The sequence below is a fragment of the Nannospalax galili genome, unplaced genomic scaffold (genome assembly GCF_000622305.1).
Source record: "Nannospalax galili isolate Female #2095 unplaced genomic scaffold, S.galili_v1.0 scaffold307, whole genome shotgun sequence".
Taxonomy (NCBI): domain Eukaryota; kingdom Metazoa; phylum Chordata; class Mammalia; order Rodentia; family Spalacidae; genus Nannospalax; species Nannospalax galili.
This window is the reverse complement of record NW_008359625.1, coordinates 6,544,606-6,551,003: the sequence shown is the minus strand read 5'-3', so window position 1 is coordinate 6,551,003 and position 6,398 is coordinate 6,544,606. Positions and strand designations below refer to the sequence as shown.

At 40.1% G+C, this 6,398-nt stretch overlaps 1 non-coding gene across 1 annotated transcript; it reads left to right on the top strand.

The window, feature by feature from the left end:
* Positions 1 to 4,650: 4,650 nt before the first annotated feature.
* On the top strand, positions 4,651 to 4,757 carry LOC115068531. Its single transcript, XR_003847879.1, has one exon. It is a non-coding gene; the product is annotated as a U6 spliceosomal RNA (small nuclear RNA).
* Positions 4,758 to 6,398: the final 1,641 nt, after the last annotated feature.

Below are 6,398 nucleotides of genomic sequence, written 5' to 3'. Positions count from 1 at the left end.
GTTTTGATCAAATCCATGCCTACTCCCTCCCTTTCAACACCTCCCATATCTCCCCATCACTTTTTTTCTGATAACTTCATGTACTCTTTCCTCTTCTTCTTCTTCTCCTCCCCCCCCTCCTCCTCCTCCTCCTCCACCCCTCCTCCTCCCCTCGTCCTCTTCCTCCTCCTCCTCTTCCTCTTCCTCTTCTTTTTCTAAGGCAGGATCTCTTGTATCTCAAGTTAATTTTCTATGTAATTGCAGATGAGTTTGAACTCCTGATCTTCCTCCCTCTACCTCCAAGTGCTGGGATTACAGGCGAGTCACAACACCCAGCCCCATAATGTATAGGTGAACATTCCATGTAAGCTGTTAGTGAACTATTGAAATACTCTATAAATGTCAATTCGATCCAGTTGATTGACAGCTCAGTGTTATTATGATATATGTTTCTCCATTCCCTTACTTTTAGCTATATATATGCTTATAGTTAAGGTGGTTCTTTTGTGGGCAAAATATAGTCTTTAAAAAAAACTAGACAGTCTTTGTTTCTGAATTGGTGCGCTTAGTGTGTTAACCACATTAAGGTTTAAAGTCATTATTGATGTAGTTATTACAACCGTATGGATATAAACAAGCATCTACCATGTTTGTTACTTTATCCTCATTGTCCTTATCTTTGTTTGGTCAAGTGGGTTTTGTTGTTTTGTCCTTTTTCTGTCTTCCTTTTCTGTCTTCTCTTTTTATCATTTATTTATTTTACATGTGTGCATGCATGCGTGTATATGTATGTTCGTGTGATGGCACACACAGAGTTCAGAAGACAACTGGCAAGAATTGGTTTTCTTCTTCTACCATGTAGGTTTTAGGTGGTCAGGCCTGGTGGCAGGTGCCTTTACACACAGCCATCTCACTGGCCCCTTCTCTGATTTTAACCAGGCATTTTATATGAACTTTTCAATATGGATTACACTTCTGATTTTAAATTCTGTGTTTAAGTTTTACCCCAAACTTTGCAATATTCATTTACAACTAATCCAAATGACCTTATAATTTCTTCCCTGATAAATAGAAATACCTTATAACACAGTATTCCAATTCTTCCTCTCATTCCCCACAGCATCATTTCCACTATCCATAGCTATAGACAAATATATTGTTTTTATTATTTTGAACAAACTGCTATCTGTTGGGGCAACTAAGAGTAAGAAAGCCTTTTCCTTCACTCATGCCTTCTTCTCTGCCTTCCTTCATGTAGACCCAAGTTTCTGACCTCAGTGAAATGTTAAGAATGTCCCTTGGGACTGGAGAGATGGCTCAGTGGTTAAGAGCACTGGTTGCTCTCACAGAGGACCCAGGTTCAGTTCCCAGCACCCACATGTTGGCTAACAACCATTTGTAACTTCAGTATCAGGGGATTCAACACCCTCCTTTGACCTCCACAGGCATTGTATGACACAGGTGCACTTACATGCATGCAGGCAATACACTCATACACAAAATATAAATAATAAAATAAAATGTAAAAAAAGAATATCTCTTAACATTTCCTGCAAAGCAAGTAAGGTGTAGGAAAGTAGATGACTGCTGTAGTCCTATGGCTAGGGTCAGTCTCTCGGTGAGCCTGTGCTCTCAGAACTATCTCTAGTGCCCTTCACTAGTGTCTCTCAATCCTGCCACCCAAGTGAGACAGAAAGGGAGCAGGGGTTGGGCATTTCTCTTCCCTGATGTCGCTTAGGTTCTGGTAATACCCTAGGTATTTTTTTATACACTGGAACTTGGTTCCCCTTAAGGATGGTTTCAGGGACGCCTTTAGAACAGGGACGCCTTAAAGAAAACAGAATGCTCTGTGTACATTTCAAAATAGTCGATTTTTCTTTCCTCAAGCTATTTTCCTCTGAACTATACCTGAGAATCTGGCAAAGCTCCTAGAGGGAAAATTCCCAAGAATGGAGACCCCCAAAAGACTGCATCTCCTGGTTTTTAACTTCCAAACTTGCCCACACGAAACCTCCACAAATTCACTACTATAGCTTAAATTATGCTGGCTCTGGCTGCCAACTGGCTCCTGAGCTACTGGTCTGGTAAGGTAAGGTACTAGTATTCAAATGATTCACCAGTCATGTGGGATTGACAGCCTAAGAAGAGTTGCTGGTTTTCAGTTTGCTCTTTCTTCCTTCTGAGGATGATAATATTACCCAAGCTCCTTACATGTCAGACCAGAAGTTGAATGTCAGTCTCCTATTTTGTATCTATTTTTGCTTAACTACTAACATGAACATTTTCTATACTTTTTTTTAAAACCTTACAGTCCTTCCTTTTCAATGGCTATGATGGTCAGTCTTGTTTGGCAGCCTGATTGGATTAAGAAGGACTTAAACAGTCTCACTATGGGTGTGTCTGTGGTTTCTGAGGAGGATTAAGGAAGTGGGGAAAGCCACTGTGGACACATTATGGACAACATTATCCCAGAGTCTGGCATTCTCATTCTCTCTCTCTCTCTCTCTCTCTCTCTCTCTCTCTCTCTCCCTCTCCCTCTCCCTCTCCCTCTCTCTCCCTCCCTCCCTCCTCCCCTTTCCCTCTCCTCCTCCCTCTCCCTTTCCTCTTCCTCAGTACCATATATGAGCTGCTCCACTCTACCCTACCCATATTGATGTAGTGACACTATGAGCCAAAATGTATCTTTTCTCCTTTTTTGTTCTGTCAGATACTTTGTCACAATAACAAAAATCTAATAGAGAAAATTGACAATGGAGAAGTGGGTTCACTGCTGTGACTAAACAATGTAGTTCAGAAAGAAGCCTTTGGAACCGGTTTTTGGAAAGAATCTGGAAAAGGTTAGAGATGTGGACTAGAGAATCTCTAGAATGGTATAGGCAGAGCTTGATGGGTAATTCTGGGGTGTCTCAAAAGCCAACATGCTGACAAGAATGCAGACAGTGAAGGTCAGACTGATGAAGTTTTAAGTGGGGATGTCCTGGAAACTGGCCTAGAGTCTGCTCCTGCTACATTATGACAAAGAACTTATCTGTGTTTTGCCCATTCCCCAAGACTATGTGATTGGCTAAGTTCAAAAGGGATCCAATAGAGGCCCAGTGTGGTGGTCCATGTCTTTAATCCCAGCACTTAGTAGGAAGAAGCAGGCCAGCCTGGTCTACACAGTCAGTTCCAAGTCAACTGTGGCTATAGGGAGACTGTGTTTCAAAAAATACCCCCAAAAAACAAAATTAATAAAAATAACATTGGGGATAATGAAATGCTCAAAAAATTTTTAATTAATAATAATAAAGTTGGAGATAAGGAACATTTTGCTGCTGCCAATATGAGGGCCATTAAAAAGAAGCCAAGAAGCTGGGCATGGTGATACAGACCTCACATAAACAATTTAAGGAAGAAAAGATGTGGCTGTGATGGTTAATTGTGTCAGTTTGATTAGATTGAGATTTGTAAAACGTCCTTAAGGGCTGATTCTAAAATTTGGGTGGGATAATATTCCCCACCTACATGGAAGTACAAGGCACACAGCAACAAGCAGGGTTGTAAAATAACTGAGGCTGGTAATCTAAAGGCTCACAGTTTAGCTCAGTTTGGGGGACTGAAACCCATGATTGTATATCCCCATCTGCTCAGCCTCTGGTGAGGGCCCCCTTGGCTATATCACAACATGGAAGATGGAGTCGTGGTGGGAGTACATATGAGACAGAGAGATCACACAGTGTAACAGGAAGCCAGAGTGAAGGGAAGGGCCACACTTGCTCTTTTTATAACACGTCACTATAGCAAGAAATAACTCACTCCTTGGAACCAGCATTAATCCCTTCTGAGAGCCATGTCCTGATGATGGAATTAGCTTCCACTACCCCGTTCCACCACCTCTCACATGACCACATGAGAACCAGGCTTCGAGCACATGAACTCTTAAGAATACATTCAAACTAGGGCTGGAGAAGGCTCAGCAGTTAAGAGCACACATTCCTCTTGCAGAGGACCAGAGTTCAATCCCCAACATCCATGTTAAGCAGCTCTCAATCACCTGTAACTCTAGCTGCAGGGGATCAGCCATGGACACTTGCACACATGTGTACATACCTACACACAAACACATGATTAAAAAATAAAAAATTTCCAGTATTATGCAAAGGATTCTTTGTTTGATTTACTGTCTCCATCAGAAAGAAAAATTTGCTAGTACATTAGGAATTGGTAATATGTGTGTGTCTGTCTCTGTGTGTGTATACATATATATATTTAATGGAAGAAAATATTGGTATAGGAACTAATGAAAGAAAGCTTGTCCTAAAATCAACAGCAAATTATTTGTTATTTTTATGTGGTCTGTAACAGAAAGTTCAAATTATTTGGAGAGCTAGAAGAATAAACAATAAAGATCTTGGGGGGTGGGGAGATGGTTCAGAAGTTAAGAGCATTGACTGCTCGTGCAGAGGACCCGGGTTCAAATCCCAGCTTCCACATCATGGCTAACAACCATCTATAACTCCAGTTCCAGGGGATCTGACTCCCTCTTCTGATGTCCACGGGCATTGCATGACAGTTGCACTCACATGCATGCAGGCAATACACTCATACACATAAAATAAAAAAAAAATTTTTTAAATAATAAAGATCCTGGGGCTGGAGAGTGGCTGCTCAGCAGTTAAGAACACTTGCTGTGTGCCCATTTTGGTAGCACATATACTAAAATTGGAATGATACAGAGAAGATTAGCATGGCCCCTTCACAAGGATGACACACAAATTTGTGAAGCATTCCATATTTTTAAAAGGTGGGGGAGGGCTGGAGAGATGGCTCAGTGTTTGAGAGCTCTTGCAGAGGACCAGGGTTCAAGTCCCAGCACTTAGCTAAAAACCATCTGTAACTCCAGTTCCAGGGGGTCCAACACTTCCCGATCTCCTAGGGCATTGCACAACATGGGTGCGCTTACATACTTGCAGGCAATACACTCATACACATAAAATAAAAATAATTTTTAAAAAATGCTATACTTCCAGAGGACACGTTTGGTCCCAGCACCCACATGGCAGCTAACAATCATCCATAACTCTAGTTCCATGGAATCCAACACCCTCTTCTGTACTCTTTAGGATTTGCATGACATGGGAGCACTTACATACATGCAGGTAATACACTCATATACATAAAAAATAATAAAAATGGGCCGAGCGTGGTGATGTACACCTTTAATCCCAGCACTCAGGAGGCAGAGGCAGGCAAATCTCTGTGAGTTCAAGGCCAGCCTGGTCTACATAGCGAGTTCCAGGCCAGCTGGGGCTATAGGGAGACCCTATCTCAAAAAGACCAATAATAATAATAATATTATTATAATAAATAAAAATTTTAAAAATAAAGATCTTGTCCAGTAAACTGGATGGATTTGGATAAGTCCTGTTCATGAATAAGAATAATTAATTCTTTGTTGATTTGAAATGAAAATATTTTTTGTTTGGGTATATTGGGTAAAAATAACCCATTCTAAACCATTCTAAAATTTTTAAAACAGGAGTTACTGTCTAGTCATTGCTTCAAGGAGTAAAAGAGTTTTTAAAACAAACAAGTAAATTTAACAATATATGAGAAAATTGTTTTAAATTCACTGTCTACCTGTAATTGCTATAGTTAAGACTTAGGGAGGTGCCACAATATGACCAGGTGAATTTAAATCAGTGTCTTCTTTAAGAGAAGTAAAAATTTGAGAAAACACCAAATTGAGGATTTTGAGGAAAGGTTTAAGTCAATTGGAACACTAAAAGCTGTTAAGAAGAACCTAATGTTATATGGGTGGACAGATTAGTGACAAGCACCAGGCATGGTGGTACACACCTTTAATCCCAGCACTCAGGAGGCAGAGACAGGCAGATCTCTGGGTTCAAGGGCCTGGTCAAAGACCAAAAATATATATATATTAGTGACTAAATATCCCACTAAATAAACTTTTAGTCATATCTTATTTGATGTAACCTGAAAATAAAGTTTTTTGATGAAGCTTATAAATCTTTCAAAACAATTGGATTTATAACTTTAGTAAAGACTAATAAAATAGCCATAAAATGAAATATATATTATGACAATTTTTCTAATAGGTGTATTGCATTATATACCTGATATTGACAAAACGTGGCTGTATATGCCTTGAGAAAAATAAAGTCCATTTAAAATTCATGGTGGCCCACGCCTTTAATCCCAGCACTTGGGAGGCAGAGGCAGGCGGATCTTTGTGAGTTCGAGGCCAGCCTGGTCTACCTAGTGAGTTACAGGACAGCTGGGGTTACAAGGAGACCCTGTCTCAAAAAAAAAGACAAAAAAATTATATTATTAGACATAAATGCCTAGTTATTGAAAGCAAGCACAGAAATGGCAAATCTTCAAAAGGGCAAACTTTTACTATGACAGAAGAATGAACT